The 22036-nt window shown below is 47.4% G+C and overlaps 1 long non-coding RNA gene across 1 annotated transcript; it reads right to left on the bottom strand.

The window, feature by feature from the left end:
• Positions 1–11878: 11878 nt before the first annotated feature.
• Positions 11879–20918, bottom strand: LOC310707513. Its single transcript, XR_014526530.1, has 3 exons — positions 20860–20918; positions 18967–19071; positions 11879–12180 (listed from the first exon to the last, which is right to left on the bottom strand). It is a non-coding gene; the product is annotated as an uncharacterized lncRNA (long non-coding RNA).
• Positions 20919–22036: the final 1118 nt, after the last annotated feature.

The following is a 22036-nucleotide window of genomic DNA, read 5'->3' as shown; positions in this document are numbered from 1 at the left end:
CATAACACATCTATCTCAGTGTTGTCTGCACTGACTGGCAGAATCTCTCCAGGTTTGGACCAGGTTTCGAAACTTGTCTGGAGATGCTGGGGATTGATCCTGCCACCTTCCGCATGCCAAGCAGTTGGTCTGCCACTGAGTCACTGCCCTTCCCTTTGGATTGCGGTGTTGCCCGTTTACATTTTTTTTAACCGAAGAAAATCTACCCCGCCCTTCTGCTCCCAGAATGGAAGCCAAGAACAATAACGAAACAATAAAGGCAATTAAACTAACAATTCTGAAGTATCAATGGAAGACCAATAACTCAGCTGACACAAGTTTGTTTGTTGTTTCAGTCGGAGGGAGGTTTTTGCTCCACCCTTTAGGATCAAGGCAAGGCGGGGTTGGGTTTGTTCTGAGATTCTTTCCCCCCCAAAGAAGTTATAAAACATTTCTGTGCCACAAAGAGTCCCGAAAGGCAGTTGACAACAATAAAGCACCCATACTTTATTGCTGTCCAGAGTGGCTGGGGAAACACAGTTAGATGGGCGGGGTACAAATAATAAAATTAGCATTATTGTTATTATTATGCCGCTGGAAAGAACTCAAGCCGCAATAACACAGATGCACGCAATTCAATCAGCAGAACTGGCACTTTTACAGGGGCCACATAATAACCTGTTCTTCATCTGTGAGAGTTTGATGGCTTAATGTGGCAGCCAGGACTCTTCGGAACTCCCTGCCTATTGATATTAGCCAAGTGCCTTCGCTGTATTCAATTTGGTGCCTGCAAAAGATGTTCTTATTTAGAGAAGCCTAGGTTGAGAAAGTTTTATGGCTTTTATTTTGGTCCATTCTATTATGCTTTTAACTTTCTGTGCGTTTAAAATTAAGGTTGTAATTGATTTATTTTTACTGATAATTTTATCGGTTTGTTTTCTTTTATCAGCTGGTTTGGAAAGCTTACATATAAGGTTGTCTTACATCCGGAATTTCCGGGACATATCCAAAATACTGCATTTGGGCAGAAATCACAAAAAAAACGGTCTGGGAAAATCCGGGCAACTCATGTTGGCAGTATTGATTTTCTTTTTAAAAAATAGCTCAAAAACAGCTTTTTGGGGAAACAAACACCTCAACAACTTTTTCTGCCAGTGGATTTACACTGTTTAAAACATGGCAACCTTAGTGACATAGATTGAGTGTGTGATGTGAGCCAGGGACACTGATTCAGCTAATATGGGACTAGAGCAATACTGTATATCAACAGTTAGTAAAAGAAGTCGTTGCATATGATGCATCCAGCAGCTGTGCTCAATGAAAACGGGCTGAGCACTTTCACCAACTTGTCCCAGCATCTGAAAGCACATGGGGCTGAATGTTGGAAGATTCAGGGCACATAAAAGAAAGTCTTTCATGCACTTTTTATCATATGTGGTGGGAATGTAAGAAAGTGAAAAACTTCTGGGAAATGATATATAATGAGATGAAAAAGATGTTGAAATATACATTTTTTTAAAAAAAACCAGAAGTATTTTTACTCGGTATTGTAAGAGAGGATATTAATAGGATAACAAACTGTTCTTATATGCAATAACAGCAGCAAGAGTATTATTGGCACAGAAATGGAAACAAGAAGAATTACTGATGAAAGAAGAATGGCAGATGAAATTAATGGACTATGCAGAATTAGATAAGATGACAGGAAGGATTTGAAACCTGCGGGACCATAGATTCTCAGAGGACTGGAATAAATATGTGAACTATTTGAAAAGCAATTGTAATCAACAGATTACGCTTGTAGGATTACAATAAGTTTTGTAAGGAGGAATATATGAAATATTGCAAGGAAGATTATGAAGAGAGTTCTTAGTTAAGATAATTAAAAGTAATAGTGAAATTAAGAAATGTAAATTAAGTGAAAAAGATTGGAAAATTTTCAGATGTGATTGATGGAAGTCAAAAAATTGTATAAGATATGAAATTGTGTTAAATGACTGCTAAAAATGATACGTTAAAAATTTATATATATATAAATCACGAAAGTCACAAAATTAAAAGATGCCTGCTTCTTGGGAGAAAAGCAATGAAAAACCTAGACAGCATCTTAAAAAGCAGAAACATCACTTTGCCAACAAAGGTCCGTACAGTTAAAGCCATGGTTTTCCCAGTAGTGATGTATGGAAGTGAGAGCTGGACCGTAAGGAAGTCTGATCGCCAAAGAATTGATGCTTTTGAATTATGGTGCTGGAGGAGACTCTTGAGAGTCCCATGGACTGCAAGAAGATCAAACGTATCCATTCTTAAGGAAATCAGCCCTGAGTGCTCACTGGAAGGACAGATCCTGAAGCTGAGGCTCCAATACTTTGGCCACCTCATGAGAAGAGAAGACTCCCTGGAAAAGACCCTGATGTTGGAAAAGATTGAGGGCACAAGGAGAAGGGGACGACAGAGGACGAGATGGTGGGACAGTGTTCTCGAAGCTACCAGCATGGGTTTGACCAGACTGCGGGAGGCGGTGGAGGACAGGAGTGCCTGGCGTGCTCTGGTCCAGGGGGTCACGAAGAGTCGGACACGACTAAACGACTAAACAACACACACACACACACACACACACACACACACACACACACCCTTCATGCAGTGCATAGTTGAACTATGGAACTCACTGCCACAGGAGGCAACCAAGGCCACCAACCTAGATGGCTTTAAAAGAGGATTAAACAAATTCATGGTGGAGACGCCTAACAATGGCTACTAGGCATGAAGGCTATGCTATGCTATGGAGGCAGTAATACTTCTGAATACTAGTTGTTAGAAACCGCAGGAGGGGAGAGCACTCTTGCACTCAGGTCAAGCTTGCAGGCTTCCCATCAGCCTCTGTTCAGCCGCTGCAAGACAGGATGCTAGACTAGATAGTAATAATGATGACTTTTTTACTTGTACCCCGCCCATCTGACTATGTTGTCCAAGCCACTCTGGGCAGCTTCCAACAGAATGTAAAAAACAAACAAACCACAATGCATCAGACATTTTAAAAAAACCCTACGCAGGACTGCCTTCAGATGTCTTCTAAAAGTCAAATACAGGCAGCCCTCCGTTTATGCACATTTCAAGGCACAGTGCGTGTCAGTGAAATCGCAGGTGACTGAAACCCATTGAAAAAGCCTGCAAACACTCTGTTCCACCCCTGCTCTGCCCTTTTAGTGACATTTCAGTGATGTCTTTATGACGTTTTTGGGTCACTTCCGGGTTTGGTGCAATGCAAACACACACACACACACACACACACACACACATATTGAAGGTATGTAAACAGGAGGCTGCCTGTAATTGTTTATTCCCTTGATGGAAGGGTGTTCCACAGGGCAGGTGCCACTACTGAGAAGGCCCTGCTTCTGGGTTCCCTGTAACTACTTCTCACAATGAGGGAAGTGCCAGAAGATCATCGGAGCTGGACCTCAGTTTCTGGGCTGAACAATGGAGGTGGAGAGGCCATTGGCTTGATTCAGCATCCTCTTCTTATGTTCTTGCCACCTTGCTGAAGCTAAGCAGGTCTGGACCCAGTCAGTGCCTGGAAGGGAGACTGTCTGGGAACCACACGTACATACTGTTGAGATTTCCATTCCACCTTGAGGAGACGTGTGGAACTGTTGCATGTCACGTGTCTGTTTACATTCCAGCACAGTATGCTGGGAACTTCCGATGTGTATAGCTTTTGCTTTTCCCCCATTATCTCTGGGAAGTTGAAGAGAGACAGAGACATGTTTCTTTGTCCTGATTTATGATTAATAAATCTGTAGTTATAGTATGCTTCCACAAGCCTCACCCCTATTCTGTGTGGGCAGTTCAATCTGCTGATAGTGTGCCCTGGCTTTGAAGCCTGGGTCGCTGATGGATGGCGGCAAACAGATTGAGGATGGATGGCGGCAAACAGATTGAGATTGAATCCTGACAAGACAGAAGTACTGTTTCTGGGGGACAGGAGGCGGGCAGGTGTGGGGGATTCCCTGGTCCTGAATGGGGTAACCGTGCCCCTGAAGGACCAGGTGCGCAGCCTGGGAGTCATTTTGGACTCACAGCTGTCCATGGAGGCACAGGTTAAATCCGTGTCCAGGGCAGCTGTGTACCAGCTCCATCTGGTACGTAGGCTGAGACCCTATCTGCCTGCGGACTGCCTCGCCAAAGTGGTGCATGCTCTGGTTATCTCCCGCTTGGACTACTGCAATGCGCTCTACGTGGGGCTACCTTTGAAGGTGACCCGGAAACTACAACTAATCCAGAATGCAGCAGCCAGACTGGTGACTGGGAACGGCCGCCGAGACCATATAACAGCGGTCTTGAAAGACCTACATTGGCTCCCAGTACGTTTCCGAGCACAATTCAAAGTGTTGGTGCTGACCTTTAAAGCCCTAAACGGCCTCGGTCCAGTATACTTGAAGGAGCGTCTCCACCTCCATCGTTCTACCCGGACACTGAGGTCCAGCACCGAGGGCCTTCTGACGGTTCCCTCACTGCGAGAAGCCAAGTTACAGGGAACCAGGCAGAGGGCCTTCTCGGTAGTGGCGCCCTCCCTGTGGAACGCCCTCCCACCAGATGTCAAAGAGAACAACAACTACCAGACTTTTAGAAGACATCTGAAGGCAGCCCTGTTTAGGGAAGCTTTTAATGTTTGATGTATCTTGTATTTTAATATTCTTTTGGAAGCCGCCCAGAGTGGCTGGGGAAACCCAGCCAGATGGGCGGGGTATAAATAAATTATTATTATTATTATTATTATTATTATTATTATTATTATTATTATTATTATTTACGTTGGAGCGAGGCGATGGGTATTTGCAGCAGGACGGCTGGAAGGAGACGGCCCAGCCGGGGATAGCCAGCTGGACTTGCGGCCCTTCATGTCGACACATACCTTCCGACACGCCCCAAACCTAGGATGCCATCTTCTGGTTCCGCACTCCCGTGCAAGTCATGTGACCCACAAGAGATCCTACCCCCCCAAAAAACATGCTTTTTCATGCACAGTGCCCATAACTGCATGTTTTGAGGTGCCATGCCCCCCAAAAGTGCAGCCAAAAATTGTGTAAGATTGTGGCAGCCATTTTGGCTGCTCAGGAGAAAAAAACGGGATGGCCCATTTTCCCCCAGGGCAGTTGACAGGTATGCATGTATTCCACCTTGGGTCCCAGGGTGGAAGAAAGGTGTATGGATATAAATGTAAGAAAATGAATATAAATGAATTAACTGGAGCAATGAAGTGTGTTCTAAAGAAGACTGGGGGGGGGGGGAGAGGCAGTTTGATTGGAGGCTTGGTGAGGGCAGAAGGCTTGGCAGGACAGCAATGGCAGCAACTTTTACTGGCTCTGCGCTTGCAGCTTAAACCAGCAGAGAGCATTGAGCCGTTGAGTTTAGCTGTTGTGGAAGAGGAGAGGCAGAGAGTTGCCCTCCATTAAACACCAGCAGCCAGCGGAGCCTTTATGTCTTTGAAGCCATTTTCATGCTGCCCTTCACTCCAAGAGAATTCCCAGGGCTGCTCATAAGAGCGATAAAAACCAATATCAAGAAAAAACAACACAACAGAAAATGAAGCCCGATATATATATATAACACAGTTTGCAAGCGCAGCCTAAATCAGGACAATTGGAAATGTCAACCAGCTGTACCCTGGAAAAGGCACATAGACAACACAGCTCACTCCCAGGGAGGCAGGCATGCCCAGTCACTTGGATGGATGCTATTATTATTATTATTATTAAAATTTCTATACCATCCTTCATCCGAGGATTACAGGGGTCTGAGGATTCTTTTGCAATATAAAAACACAACCGGGCTCAGGGCGGCTAACGCCAGGTATAAAAACAGTTGATTAAAATACAACTTAAAAACAAGATTAAAATACAACATTAAAATGCAGCCTCATTTCAGTAGAAACTCAAATCAAAAACTTTTTGGGAATGAAAACGTTAAATCTTCACCAAGGCCAACTATCCAGACTGGTCCTACATGGGCCAGAAAAAAAGCCAGGGAAGTCTCCAAATAGGAGTTCCATCACAGAAGGAGAAAGGAAAAAGGAAAGAGGGGGAGGGGATCAAGTTGAACAACTCTGTCTTACAGGCCCTGCGGAAAGAAATCAGATCCCGCAGGGCCCTGGTCTCATGAGAGAGAGCGTTCCACCAGGCTGGAGCCATCACTGAGAAGGCCCTGGCTCTGGTTCAGGCTAATCTGACTTCCTTAGGGCCTGGGACCTCTAAGGCAGTGTTTCCCAAACGTTTTTGGGCAACGGCACACCTGTTTACCGGAAAAAAATCTTGCGGCACACCACCATTAAAGCCCCGCCCCGTGACGTCAGCGCGCAGTGTCACGCCGGGAGGGACGCACAAAAGTGAAAGTTTTTTCCCTCCCCCTTGCCGGGGTGGGAGGAGGCAGCAGAGCGAGGGACTGAGGGACGGCGGCAGCTGAGGCGGCCACCCCTCGACGCCGTCCCAAAAGCCGCCAAAAAGCCCTAAAAAAAGAGGAGCAGCACAAAAAACACACCACACACGGGGGGCGTGTTCTAATTTGCTTCTAACTCCGGGTTAGAGCGCAGCACGTGGAGGATGGGTGGGGAAAGAGAGAGGAGGCGCACTGATAGAACGCCAGGCACAAGGGCCGCCAGGGAGAGCCAGCGCGCGCCCCACCCCGGACGCTCGCAGCCACCGCCATCCCTCCCTCCCAGGGAAGGCGGGATTAGAGCAAGCGCCCGGGCAGCAAGAAGCGCGCGCGCGCCGGCCCTGCCCTGGATCCCTCAGAACCGCCAGTCTCTGGGAAAGTGGGCGTGGCTTCAGAACTCTCAGGCAGCAGCACCCGCCGCCCAGCAAGGCTTCCCATTGGGAGGCGCGAATGCTTTAGTGGGCGGGGATTGGTGCAAATATAGGCAGGGCGGGCTGAGAGGAGGAGCCGCCGCCGAGGAGCAGCGACACCAGCAGCGTTTCCTCTCCCCCCTCCCCTCCCGTGTCAACAAGCGGGGCGCCTGCGCCGGGGGTTTGCTCGTCAGGCAGGCAGGCAGCCAGGCAGGCAGACGGCGAGAGCCCCGCGCTGGGCGGCCGCTGCTCGCCGCCGCCGCCCTGCGTCTCGCCGCCCGACTCGCCCGCCTCCCTCCCACGGCACACCAGCCGGTGTCTCACGGCACACTAGTGTGCCGCGGAACACCGGTTGGGAAACACTGCTCTAAGGTGTTGCTATTTATGGACCTTGAAGCTCTCCGTGGGGCAGATCGGGAGAGGCGGTCCCGTAGGTACAAGGGTCCTAGGCCGTGAAGGGCTTTAAAGGTCAAAAGCAGCACCTTAAATCTGACCCTGTACTCCACCGGGAGCCAGTGCAGCTGGAGAAGCACTGGGTGAATATGCTCCCATAGCAGAGACCCCGTGAGGAGCCTCGCTGCTGCATTCTGCACCCGCTGGAGTTTCTGGGACAGCTTCATAGTAACAAACTGAAACAATAGCCCACCACTAAAGAGGACTGGACAAATTCATGAAGGATAATGCTATCAGTGGCTTCTAGCCATGATAGATATGCTATGCTACAGATGCAGCAATGCTTCTGAATAGCAGCTACTGGAAATCACAGGAGGGGAGAGTTGCTCTTGTGCTCGGATCCTGCTTGCGGGTTCCTCACAGGCATCTGGATGGCCACTGTGAGAACAGGATGCTGGAAGCTGGCCTGATCCTGCAAGCTCTTCTTATGTTCTGACCTGACAGCAGTAGCTTGACTCCACATTGTATAACCTCCCCGAAAACAAATCATAAAAGACATTCCGTAAATGTTCCTCTTGAAGCATCCCCAATGAGATAGCAGCTGGGGGATTTTGTCCAGTCACTATTGGCAGGCGTAAGGGAATCAAATCATGTTGTCTTCTACCATGGGTGGGTGGGTGTGAATCAGGGCAGGACTCAAATTATCAGGGGTTTCAGGCAGGAATATTTCTGCAGCCCTACCCAGAATCATAGAATCACAGAACTGTAGGGCTGGAAGGGACCCCGAGGGTTATCTAGTCCAACCTCCTGAAATGCAGGAATCTCAGCTAAAGCATCCATGACAGATGGCCATCCAACCTCTGCTTCAAAACCTCCAAAGCAGGAGAGTCCACCACCTCCTGAGGGAGACTGTTCCACTGTCAAACAGCTCTTACTGTCAGAAAGGTCTTCCTGATGTTTTGTTGGAATCTCCTTTCTTTCTTGTAACTTGAAGCCATTGGTTCAAGTCCTGCCCTCCAGAGCAGGAGAAAACAAGCTTGCTCCATCCTCCATGTGACAGCCCTTGAGATATTTGAAGATGGCTATCATGTCTCCTCTCAGTTTCCTCTTTTCCAGGATACACATACCCAGCTCCTTCAGCCATTCCTCATATGGCTTGGTTTCCAGACCCTTGGATCATCTTGGTTGCCCTCCTCTGCTCACATTCCAGCTTGTCAACATCCTTTCAAAATTGTGGCACCCAGAACTGGACACAGTATTCCAGGTCTGGTATTCCTGGAGCTGTTCTGGCTGGGGGCTGATGGGAGCTGTAGTCCTAAATCCCCGGAAGGCACCAGCTTGGGAATGCTTGCTTTAGTGTGCCATTCTATACACATCCCCTCTACCCAGGGACAGTCAGAAGGGACCATGTGGACGCCATTTGCCTGTGCAAACCTCCCTTAATCCACCAGGATTTGCCTCGATTCTTTTAAGTTTTCTAACACCCTGCTATCTCCAAAGCCTCGGAGCAGATAACAACATGAAGAACAATACATTTGTAGTGCAGGCAGAGGGGGACTCCGATGTGGTTAAGTCAGCCTTTTGTTTGTGGAGTCCTCCTCCTTTTCTCCTGCCTCCCCCACCTCCGTCTTCTATCGGTATTGAGATATGAAGAAGGCAGCGAGCAGAAATGCAAATTGAATTACTGCCAAATCTGAAAGTGCAGGAGAGATGCTTATGCTTCTATTTAAGATGCAAGCCCAGGATAACACTCTTCGGGCTCAGGAATGCTCCAGAAGGCAAGAGTATTATTCGTGCCACAAAACTTCACAGAAGCAGGAGACCAAAGAAGGCCCTTGAGAGACCGCCTGATTCCTTGCGTAACTGGTAGGTTACTGGGGTCTGTGAGGAGCCAAACCTGCAGGAACTCAGAACAGGGCTCCCAGTGGGATTGGTCCTTTTCTCGGAATAGCATTCAGGTGCCCACTGTCTGCACTTTCCAGCAATGACTGAAGCCATCTTTGTACCAATGGCCTTTCACAGCTGGATAAACAGGTCCCCAAACTTCTAACCACTCTGCCACGCTGGCTCTGATGTCTACAAAAGTACGCTGAACCTTCCAGTTATTTTATTCAAACTGTAAAGGTAAAGGTAAAGGTAAAGGGACCCCTTACCATTAGGTCCAGTTGTGATCGACTCTGGGGTTGCGGCACTCATCCCACTTTATTGGCTGAGGGAGCTGGCGTACAGCTTCCGGGTCATGTGGCCAGCATGACTAAGCCGCTTCTGGCGAACCAGAGCAGCGTACAGAAACACCGTTTACCTTCCCACTGGAGCGGTACCTATTTATCTACTTGCACTTTGATGTGCTTTCAAACTGCTAGGTTGGCAGGAGCAGGGACCGAGCAACGGGAGCTCACCCCGTCGCAGGGATTCGAACCGCCAACCTTCTGATCGGCAAGTCTTAGGCTCTGTGGCTTAACCCACAGCACCACCCACATCCCTTATTCAAACTGTAATAATGTTTAAAAAATTGTCCAGTAGCACCTTAGAGACCAACTAAGTTTGTTTTGGCTATAAGCTTTTGTGTGCATAAGCTTATACCCAGAACAAACTTACCATATTTTTTGCACCATAACACTCACTTTTTTCCTCCTAGAAAGTAAGGGGAAATGTCTGTGTGTGTTATGGAGGAAATGCCTACGGGTGGCATACCTACGGATTTTCCTCCTCTAAAAACTACGTGTGTGTTATGGTTGGGTGCGTGTTATAGAGCGAAAAATACGGTAGTTTTTCTCTAAGGTGCTACTGGACAATTTTTAAAATTTTATTTATTTATTTTGACTGCATCAGACCAACACGGCTACCTACCTGAATCTCTAATAATGTTTGTATAAGGTGTATGCATCTTAATAAGGTGTATGGAGTGTTAGGGGATGGGTAATCGCCTCTGGTGGGGGACTCATTGTGAACCTTTTGCAGTAGCTTGTCCACCTTTGGTCCCCACCCTGCACTCAGCTCTCACCTGTGGCTCCTGGATGCTGCCAGCAATGGCTTTGACTGGCTGGCTAAACCGGGTGAGGGTAGCCGATGGGTCTCAAGTGCTCAATGAATCAAGGACTTCCTCTGCACGTGAAGACAGGCTCTGGTGGACTGAATGGACGAGACCAATAGTGGGTCCAAAAGTCAAGAAGGCAGTTTCTGCACACACTGTAGAAGGAAGTGAGGGGTGGATGAGGTTTGCCCACCTGGGAAGGTGGCCCATCTAGGACAAGCAATAATCTGACCCTAAACCTCCACTGCCTTGTGGGATATCTTCAAGAGAAGAAAAGGCTAAGACACAAACGCTACACAAATCTGGAGTGAAGTCCCTAAGTTGGTTGGATGGCGTCTTGTACACCTCCTACTGGCAACTCCTGCAGCCAAGCTGCTGCCAAACGCATTTCTTCACTTTCCTTTGGACCACAGCAGTGAGGCAAAGGGAAGCATCTTGTCACCTGGGCAGCCCAGGAATCCAAAATACACTGCCCAGTTTTGCGCCCCAGGGATGTCACTTTGGTACTGCTGATGAAGCAGTTTAACCTGGCCCCGGAGGTGCACACTCCATTGTCTCTTGAGACAGAAGGAAGCCAGCCACAACAATGACATACATGCCCCACACAGCCATTGCTCTTTGCTGTTTGCACGTTGCTGTTTTTGAAAACTCAATAAACACATCTTTAAAAGGGGAAAAGAACAGTCGGCGTGGCTGAGAACTTGATACTTATATAAAAGAAACACTTATTATTTGACTGGCCAAAGGCTAAGCCTCTTTTCTCGCCCTCCCCAATGCCTCAAGGGCATCATCCTCAGCACAACTACACAGGAGTAAGCCCTGTTCTGGATGGCATCAGGAGAAGGGCATGCCGACATGGCACCCCCCATTCTGAATCTCAATGGGAAGGATTGTGCTGGAAATGGCTGCACATGAGTCCCATCCAGTTCTTTGGGGTTCACAGCTCAGTCCTAAGCAGGCCTCCCAGCAGGTTCTTCAAAACTTAATTGAGGTGGGGGAGAGAGAGCTATTCCGCTTTGCCTGTTCTCCGCAGACTGTCACGGGTTCTTCCAATATGACCTCAACATGGGAGGCAGCTTGAAAGGTTTCCGAATTAAAACTCAGCAGCTGTCTCTGCGTTTCCTGCTGCTACGCTGAAGACCATGTGGTGGGCGACAGCTCAGATGGAAATTGTATTTAAAATCCACACGTGACTGTGATTCATGAATCTATCGGTGAATCCAAATGACCCCTCCTCACTGTTTTTAAATTAAATGCAAATGCCTTGAAATGTACTAAAGCACAGCTCACAGCTCTCGCTGCAGCCCAGAACTTCTTGCACCCTGTAGTTTTGTGGGATTGCTGTGGAAACATAGAAATTGGGGACTGAGGGAGAGGGGGAGAGGGCTGGCTCGTAGACCAGCATCTCTTCTTTCAGGGATTTGTTTTGTTTTTAAAAGCAAGTTTCTAGTCCTTATGTCAGGGGAGAAAAGCAGAGGTAGGGTGTATCCAATGTTAGGCATAGGTTAGACCCATTGAAATGAATGGACATGGCTTAATCAAACTGTGCAGTATACTGTGCAGTTTGGAGTGACTGGGTGCATGAAAACTGACTCCTTTTTGGAAATAAAACATTGTCAGGGCCCATAAGTTTAATTAAAATTTACTTGCAGAACTTTCTTCACAACAGAATTAAAATATCAAATGATACATCCAAACAGCTCCATAAGACAGGCGCCAGTCCAAGACATAGGCTTAGCAAGTTACAAAATATGAACTAATCCAAACAGACCTAGAAGCAAAGGTCACTCTCCTAACGGCATCCATTCTGCCTGAAGAAGTTTTCCTGGAGAGCTTCATTCATATCCTTACTCCATGGAGCCAGGGAACAAAAGACTCAAGGGCAACTCCCTTCAAAACGGTGATTTGCAATTCAATAGCCTCCCATGTGATCTAAGGTTAAACACTCACATGTTAGCTAGCAGAAAACAACAACAGTTAATCATCAGCACAGTTAAAGCTCAAAGAGACCATTCTTGGCTTTAATATAGCCCCATGAAAAATCCCCATGTTGAAACTTTTTCAGCAATACACAGGCATTCACCATTTCATTGTCAATTAAACCAATTATACTTAACATGGCTAACTTAAGTACATTAATTTAACATTAATTTAATGGATCTATTCAATATAGAATGCAGTTGAATACAGCACATAGATACATTAATACAACTCATACAAAGGAGCCAAGCCATGTTGGTGAAGAGACAAAATATCCAAGGCTACCACCAACCGGAGAATCAACAACTGTAGATTGTTGTTTCATACACACTGTGGCTAACTCAAATTTTTCAGTGGTTTGTCTGAACAACCCCATTACAAACCATGGTTTATGATCCTCTGGAGAGAAACCAGAGTTCAAGCTAGCCATTCTCAATTCAGACAAGATGACAAATGGTGATGAGTTGAAAATGAAAAAGGATGCTTTCAATCTCATCTTCACCAATTGAATTTCTGCCTGCCTGCTCGTTTTTAAATGTAAGAAGGATGCGCAAGGAGTAGGGGGAAGCTGGTGGCGGTCACACCAGCTGCGTGGAGAGAACACAGGCTGTCGAAAGCAGAAAGGGCCCATAATAAAAGGATGGGGAAAACCCTCTGAAACCTAAAACTGAAACAAAGTGCCAAAAATGGATTCACAGCCCGCCAACCTCCCCCCCCCCCACCTTGCCAGCTGCCTCTACCTGAGATGTTTGTTTGTATCAGAAGAGAAGATACCTCTCTGGTTCTCAGAGATTTGAAAGTCAAATGAGTCTTCGCCTGCATGCTGCAACTCAGAGATTTGACTTGGAAACTGTTTTCCTTTGGCATAATAAGACTCAAGAGGAAGACAGGAGAGGGAGAGAGGGAGAGAGGGAGAGGGGACTAGGCGGGGAAGGGGAGAACTCAGCAACAACTGAACGGCAAAGGAGTTGTGTTGGAGATTTCTAACACAAAACTAAGAGGGGAAACAGGCACCCCGTCAAAATAATTTAAAAAATATAAAATTTCCTCCAAAGGCGGGCAGCTGAAGGAAGCCATGGCTGGGGCAAGTCTCGGGCTGCGCCACCCTGGAAATAATCTTGCACCATCTCCCAAACAATCCTGGCAAGTCTTCATCAAAGCAGTACTCTTTTGTCTTTTGGCAAGCAGAGCCCTTTCCAGGCCCTCTGGGGAGCAGCGTTCTCCTGGGATTCTCAGGCTACCACAAGAACCAAGAGATGATGAGCTTAGCCAAAGCTCGTTTGCACTTCCCCTCTGGGGAAACCTGGGGTTTAGCGCTGAATTGGAGCAAACGGCAATTGCTAAAGAGTGGTTTTTCTGGTGTGAAATCTCTCGGGCTCATGCCTCGAAAGCGTGGGACAAGTGGAAAACTTATCGGACGCGTGTTTTCTAAGCATGGGAGAAGCAGAAGTAAGGATGGGCCCAAGAACACCCTCTACACCACAGATCTTGGCACTGGGGAACAGAGGCATCTCCAAGACGGGATGGGAATTTTAATGGAGAGATATTGAAGTTGTTGCTGCTGGAAAGAAAAGGCCTCTAGTTCCTGCAGGAGCTTTTCCTTCACTGGAACACAATGCTCCCTATCAAAATCCTAGAACCTGGGGCCATCCAATCATAGAATTCGAAAATTGTAGAGTTGGAAGGGGCCTCAAGGGTCAACTCCAACCTCCTGCAAATGCAGGAATCTCAGCTAAAGAATCTATGGCAAATTGGCATCCACTTTCTGTTTAAAAAAGGGACGTGGGTGGCGCTGTGGGTTAAACCACAGAAGAAGATGAAGAAGAGTTTGGATTTGATATCCCGCTTGCACCCTGGGAAGGTCACTTTGCTTTGACTTTTCACTCCCTTTAAGGAGTCTCAAAGCGGCTAACATTCTCCTTTCCCTTCCTCCCCCACAACAAACACTCTGTGAGGTGAGTGGGGCTGAGAGACTTCAGAGAAGTGTGACTGGCCCAAGGTCACCCAGCAGCTGCATGTGGAGGAGCGGAGACGTGAACCCAGTTCCCCAGATTACAAGACTACCGCTCTTAACCACTACACCACACTGGCTCACCACACAGAGCCTAGGACTTGCCGATCAGAAGGTCTGTGGTTTGAATCCCTGTGACGGGGTGAGCTCCTGTTGTTCGGTCCCTGCTCCTGCCAACCTAGCAGTTCAAAAACACGTCAAAGTGCAAGTAGATAAATAAGTACCACTCCTGCGGGAAGGTAAACGGCATTTCCGTGCGCTGCTCTGGTTCGCCAGAAGCAGCTTAGTCATGCTGGCCACATGACCCGGAAGCTGTACGCCGGCTCCCTCGGCCGATAAAGCAAGATGATCGCCGCAACCCCAGAGTCGGCCACGACTGGACCTAATGGTCAGGGGTCCCTTTACCTTTACCTTCTGTTTAAAAACCTCCAGTGAAGGAGATTCCACCACCGCCCAAGAGAGTTTGTTCCACTGTCAAACAGCTCTTATCGTCAGAAAGTCATTCCTGATACTTAGTCGGAATCTCCTTTCTTGCAACTTGAAGGCATTGGTCCTCTCCTCTGGAGCAGCAGAAAACAAGCTGCTTGCTCCATCTTCCATGTGACAACCCTTTAGATATCTGAAGATGGCTATCATGTCTCCTCTCTGTCCCCTATTTTCCAGGCAAAACATACCCAACTCCCTCAAACATTCTTCATCTTGGTCACCCTCCTCAAACTTCCCAGCATGAGATGCTATTTGCATCCAGGCCCTCTGTTAGAATGGTGAATCCATGATAAAATCCCTTCAGGACTCCCAGTCATAGATTCCCTTTATATAATCATAGAATTGTAGAGTTGGAAGGGACCACAAGGGTCATCTAACTTTCCCTTGTGGTCCTTTCCAACTCTACAACTCTATGATTCTATTATTATCCAGATACATACACATAAATATATAACCTACTGTATTTTGCATATTTTGTATACTTGTCCATGCAAAGTCTACGTCTATAAGCAATAAGACGTATTGCAATAAATTGCGAGTATAGTCATAAAGAGAAACAGATTAGAAACAAACAAACTTTGACTTGACTAAAAAAAAAAAGGTGTGCCCTGTACTTAATTGGAATGCATATTTTATTTATTTATATACACACACACATATTAAAAGTTAATTATGTTTTAATACAAAAGCTTCAGCTGACAACCACAGTCCTAGAAGAGGGATATCTTCTTCGTTCTTCTTAAGATTGTGATCTGCTGAAACAATGGACGTATTCTTCAAAGCTGTTGTTTTATTCATACGCATTTTGATGCAGATTTAATTGATTAATTTAAGCTCGTGCAATTAATCAACTCAGATTTGTTTAATCAGCTGACTTTGGTGAATTCAGGCAGCTTAATCACGGGGTGGGTGTGTGTGCTTCTTTCATCCCATCAAAAGACAGAGCTCTTTGGAGATCATAGAATCATAGAGTTGGAAGGGACCTTGAGGATCTAGTCCAGGGGTAGGCAACCTACGGCCCGGGGGCCGGATGCGGCCCAATCGCCTTCTCATTCCAGCCCACGGACGGTCCGGGAATCAGCGTGTTTTTACATGAGTAGAATGTGTGCTTTTATTTAAAATGCACCTCTGGGTTATTTGTGGGGCATAGGAATTCGTTCATTTGGGGGTTGGACTAGATGACCCCCGGGGTCCCTGCCAACTCTACAACTCTATGATTTTAAGATCCTCTGGCCTTTGCCACATGACTTTCGTGGTCAGTCCGTGGTGTGGAACCAGAGAGGGCTTCCTCATCTTGGCACCCTCTGGTTGTTTTGGGCAGACCCTCCAAGTATCCCTATTTTCTGGGGACAGCCCCGGATTTACAGACCCCGTCCCAATTTCTGATTTGATCCTAGGATGTACCGCTTTTCTTTGGGACATCCCTATTTTCATCGGAGAAATGTGGGAGGCTATGGAGTTATGTGTCCCCATCCCCCCAGCCAAGGAGATAACTATACAACATTTAGAAGACATCTGGAGGCAGCACTGCATAGGGAAGTTTTAAAATGTTTAATGTTTTATTATGTTTTTATATACAGTGGTACCTCGGGTTAAGTACTTAATTCGTTCCGGAGGTCTGTTCTTAACCTGAAACTGTTCTTAACCTGAAGCACCACTTCAGCAAATGGGGCCTCCTGCTGCCGCCACGCCACCGGAGCATGATTTCTGTTCTCATCCTGAAGCAAAGTTCTTAACCCGAGGTACTATTTCTGGGTTAGTGGAGTCTGTAACCTGAAGCGTATGTAACCCGAGGTACCACTGTATGTTGGAAGTTGCCCAGAGTGGCTTGGGCAACTGAGTCAGATGGGTGGGATATAAATAATAAAATTATTATTATGAAATAGGACGTCCCTATTTTCAATGGATAAATGTTGGAGGGCATAGTTTTTGGGGGAACTGCAACTCCTATCAGCCCCAGCTGTAAAGATAAAGGGACCCCTGACAGTTAGGTCCACTCGCGGGCGACTCTGGGGTTCCGCGCTCATCTCGCTCTAGTCCCCCCAAAAGAGCTGGAGGGCGCCAGGTTGGGCAAAGCTGGCGCCAGCTGCGCTAGAAACGCACACAAAGCGCGGTGTCCTCTTTGTTACCAGATCCTGCCCTCTCCCTCCCTACCCAAAAGACAACAGGAGCTACGGACCCTCTGGAGTGGAATCAGGTGCCAGACTGCAAGGAAAGAGGGAGGCTCGGGGGAGCCCGGGCGAGCGGGCAGCAGGAAGGCACTCGTTGCCCCCGGGGCCAAGGGCGGGCAGGGAAGGAAGGAAGGAAGGAGAGGAAGGGGCCGACGACAGGAGCCTCTCCAGCCCCCCAGCTTGTTTGGGACCGAGCGAGGAGGAGGAAGGGGGTGAAATGGCTCTTTTGAGCCACGCGCAAAGCAGCGGCGCTTCCCAGGCTCGGCTTGGGTTTCAGCAGGACCAGATGTGAACTCGGGGGCTGGAGGTGGGATCCTGCCCCGGGCCCAGACTCCCGCTCGCCACCGCGGAGAGAGGCTCCGGTGACGCCGGCGCTTTTCGCCCCGAGAGGCGCGCAGCCGGAGAGTAGAGGCAAGGCGCTTCTACAAGCAGCGCGCAAGGCCTGGAGCGCAGACGGGCGCCTCTTGGGGATCTTCTCTTCTTCCCGAACATTCCCAGGAGGGAGGCTTAAATATATATATATATAATCTGATGGCTGCTGGAAAGCTGGGCCTTTAGTAAGCCGGAACAGACTGGTTCTTCATCGTGGAACAAAAGTGTTTTGGGGGGTGGTTTTTTTAAAGGTTTCTTTCAACAGTGGAGCAGTCTCCCTCGGAAGCTGGTCGACTCTCTTTCCTTGAAGGTCTTTAAGCAGAGGGTGGCCAACTGCTCTGAATGCTTTAGTTGAAATTCCTGCATTGCAGGGGATCGGACTAGATGACCCACAGGGTTCCCTTCCAACTCTACAGTTCTATGATTTCATGATTCTATGAGCAGAGTGCCATTTCTTCACAACAGTGCAGCCACCAGTAGGATTGTTTATTTATTTATTTGGCACATTTGTACCTGGCTTTTCAGCCCAAAAGGCTCTCAGAACAGCTTAAAGGTAAAGGGACCTCTGACCATTAGGTCCGGTCACGGACGACTCTGGGGTTGCGGCACTCGTCCCGCTTTACTGGCTGAGGGAGCCGGCGTACAGCTTCCGGGTCATGTGGCCAGCATGACTAAGCCGCTTCTGGCAAACCAGAGCAGCTAGGTTGGCAGGAGCAGGGACCGAGCAATGGGAGCTCACCCCGTCATGGGGATTCGAACTCATGACCTTCTGATCAGCAAGCCTTAGGCTCTGTGGTTTAACCCACAGCGCCACCCGCGTACGTGCAGCCAAAACAAGACAGTCCCTATCCGTCGGTTTACAATCTATAAAAAAAACCCTGAAACACACAAGGGAACCAACACACAAGGGAAAAGGGACTTGGAGGGAAGAGGAAAATTAAAATCAAACTCGGGCACCAGTTTCTGAAGATGGTTAGAGGAGAGGGTTTTGCAGTCAGAGGGAATGGACTGCAGACAGCCCAGTGGCACCTTTACATCTCTCTCTCTCATTGGACTTAAAAGAAGAAGACGAGGAAGAAGGCATAAGCTTATGTTCATCCTGGGGAAATCTCTCTCTCTCTCTCTCTCTCTCTCTCTCTTTCACACACACACACACACACACACACACACACAGAAGCGCAGTGGTTTTCAAGCATTCTGCTTCCAGGGAACAGTTTCTACAACAAGGTGCCTTCCCTGTGTCCCTGCTACATCTGCCACCCAAGCCCTGCAGCGTGTCATAGGGCTTACCCACACTATTCATTTAAAACTCTTCCACACCACTTTTAACTGTCAAGGTTCCCTGCAAAGCATCCTGCGAACTGTACCTTTCATTGCCGCATAACCTGGAGCCTCTGCCCATAAAAGAGGCAGCAAAACATAAAATAGACTTAACGTTGCTTTTGAGATCAGTCGTTCTCCCACTTCATTGTTTCCTCGGTCCAAAAGGGGTTCATTTCTCTTTACAGCTAGACTGGAGACAGGTGTGTGTTCGTGTATGTTTGTAAACCAAAGCTGCATTCTAATTGAAGCGCTCCAGTGCAGAGATTCCATCTAATTGCAAATGGGGCCTTTTGTCCCCTTCTCTGTTAACCTCACATCAAAGAGTGTTGAGATAAGTAAACCGGCTAGGATGCGATTGAGAGATTCCCCCTGTACCTTAGATTCACCGCCGCTTTAACCAGATGAGGCAGCAGTAGGTTCTCTCCTGCCTTTTCCTGCCTCTCCATCCCTCTCCCCAATCTGTGGTCATGAACAGGTGTGCTGTGAAGGAATAGACAAAAGGATGGGGAGAGGGCAGCAGGTGTGAGAAGCCACCATGCCTTGCCTCCCCAGGTACAGTAAAACCATCTTATTCATCATAATTCCCCAGAGATGTTCCACAAGGCAGTGGAGGTCTAGGACCAGAGTGTCTGAGTAAACCCTACACAAATCTGGAGTGGAGTCCCCAAGGTGGTTGGATGGTGCCTTGTACATCTCCACCTAGCAATTCCTGCAGCCAAGTTGGTGCCAAACGTATTGCCCTGCCTTCCTTTGGATCACATCAGCGAGACTGAGAAGGTCTTGTTGTCTGGGCAGCCCAGGACCCCACCCCCATACACACTGCCCAGGCTTGCACCCTGGGAAGGTCACTTTGCTTTGACTTTTCCCCTGGAGGCAAACTCCATTGTCTCTCGAGACAGATGGATGCCAACAGCAGCATCACAATTTACCAACCTCATCATCACCAGAAGGTCTCAGCGTGGGTTGCAACAATTTAAGATCCAGGATTTAAAACAGTTAAAACAGATGACAGTCACAAGAATGCGGCGGGCCTTGAAAACACACTTTTTAGGTGTCAAAGGTCAGTTAAAGAGGTGTGTCTTCAGCATTTGTTGAAAGCTGCATGGTGAAGTTGCCAAGCACACCTCTGTCAGGAGGGAGTTCTGCAACTTAGGGGCTGCCACTACCCTGAATATGTTAGGGAGGTGGAACTACCAAGAGGGTCCCCTAAGTTGATCCTAAAACCTTGGAGGGTCTTTAGGGAAGGAGGGAATCTTTAGGATATTTGGGACCTAAGTTATTTTTGGGGCTTTAAACTCCAGTGTGAGCAAATTAAATTGAACTGGAAGCAAATCCAGATTTTTTAGAACAGGGGTTTATCTGAGTTCTCAAGGCAACCCTAGCCAATAATCTGGTTGCCTCATTTCAAACCTGTTGATGTTTCCAAATAATAATAATAATAATAATAATAATAATAATAATAAATTTATTTATACCCCACCCATCTGGCTGGGTTTCCCCAGCTACTCTGGGTGGCTTCCAACAAAATATTAAAAATGCAATAAAACACCAAACATTAAAAACATCCCTAAACAGGGCTGCTTCTATATGTCTTCTAAAAGTCAGATAGTTGTTTATTTCCTTGACATCTGATGGGAGGGCATTCCACAGGGCGGGCACCACTAGCGAGAATGCCTTCTGCCTGGTTCCCTGTAACTTTGCTTCTCACAGTGAGGGAACCGTCAGAAGGCCCTCGGCGCTGGACCTCAGTGAATGATGGGGGTGGAGACGCTCCTTCAGGTATATACTGGGCTGATGCCATTTAGGGCTTTCAAGGTCAGCACCAACACTTTAAATTGTGCTCAGAAATGTACTGGGAGCCAATGTAGGTCTTTCAGGACCAATGTTATGTGGTCTTGGCAGCCACTCCTAGTCACCAGTCTAGCTGCAACCCCATGTAGAGTGCATTGCAGCAGTCTAATATGGAAGTTACCAGAGCATGGATTGCCATGGGCAAGTTAAAGCACAAGAGGAATCTTCAGGTTGCAGAAAAGGACAGCCACAATGACCAAGGGGTTGGAAGTTAGACTGTTGAGGGCTTTTTAGTTTGACAAAAAAGAAGAGTTTGGGGAAGGGGGTGGGGGACATGCTAAGAGGTGTAGACAATTATGGTGTTGAGAAATGGATAGGGAGACTCTTTTTTTCTCCCTCTGATCATAATAGAACTTCCCCACCACTACATGAAGCATAATGTTGGAAGGATCAGGGCAGACGAAAAGAATAACTCACCAAAGCTTTTTGCTGGCTGTGGATTTTTTTAAACCACCTGTTGTTACGCTGATGAGTTTCTAAATTGGTTTATTGATATGATGTGTTTCAGGCTTTTCTGCATTGATTTTTAATTGTTACATAAGCTGCCTTGGACATCAGCCCGATGGAAACATGGGATACGAATAATTGAAATCGTTTATTTGGTTACTCATTTGCTTGCTCCCCCCATCCAACTCTATTCAGTCATCTACGAATGCAGTGATCAAAGCAGTAAATATATCAGCAGTCTTAAAGACGGTAAATGGAAACGGCACACTCCAGCAGCCCCCAAGGAGAGGAAAAACTAACTCTGAGGAACTTCTGAGTGATGGCCTTTGCCTATCGTAAGCGAAGGCTTTTCAAAAGTAAAAATGTCTTTACCTGACAGTGGCAATGCACAGAGGAGGAAGGAACACAGCAGATGTCAAAAGCACTGCACTGTCAGGGCACGGCTGAGGGACAAGGGTGTCCATTCTGTAAAAATAAAGGGGGATGGGAAAGGACAAAGAGCATTTATGAGATCTCAGGGAGAGGTAAGGAAAGGGGAAAGGGGCTTCCTGAGACCCACAAGATCCAGATCATTTAGCCCATCAAAGGTCCAGAATGTGGCTGCCAGAATAGCCAGTGGGAGCAGCCTCTGGGACATGGATGAAGTCAGGGAGCAGGCTGCTGCCCCTCCTGAATCAAGTAAATAAAGAAAAATACTTAACTAAAAGTAGAAATTGTAGAAAGTTTTTCTGAGCACTTGGGGTCAAAAGAAAGTAATTTAAAACAACTGTTGTAGAGACTTTTCATTCTAAATCTGCTAGACAGAGGATGTTGACAGGTGGGTTTCCTGCACCCCCCCACCCCCTGGTAATATAAATCCTGGCTATGCCCATGGGGCGAAGTCAAACCGTTGGAAGGTTACAGCGCTTGCTGTGGCGGGAATGATCAATATGGGAGAGACATGTTTTGTTGCAGCTGAGGCTGGATTCTGCACAGTGAGGCAGCTGATTGGGAGGAGAGGGGCGAGAAGAGGCAGGGATGCCTCGCCTTTCACTACACTGAGTAATTTAAAGGAATGAGCAGATTCCTCCCATTTCATTGTGTTACAGGTGCGAAACTAGGCTTTACAGTCATACCTCAAGTTGAATGTGCTTCATGTTGAGCGCTT

Source organism: Podarcis liolepis, assembly GCF_965112155.1.
Source record: "Podarcis liolepis genome assembly, chromosome: 5".
NCBI classification, from domain to species: Eukaryota; Metazoa; Chordata; class Lepidosauria; order Squamata; family Lacertidae; genus Podarcis; species Podarcis liolepis.
The sequence above is the reverse complement of the archived record's forward strand: the minus strand, read 5'-3'. Positions and strand labels throughout refer to the sequence as shown.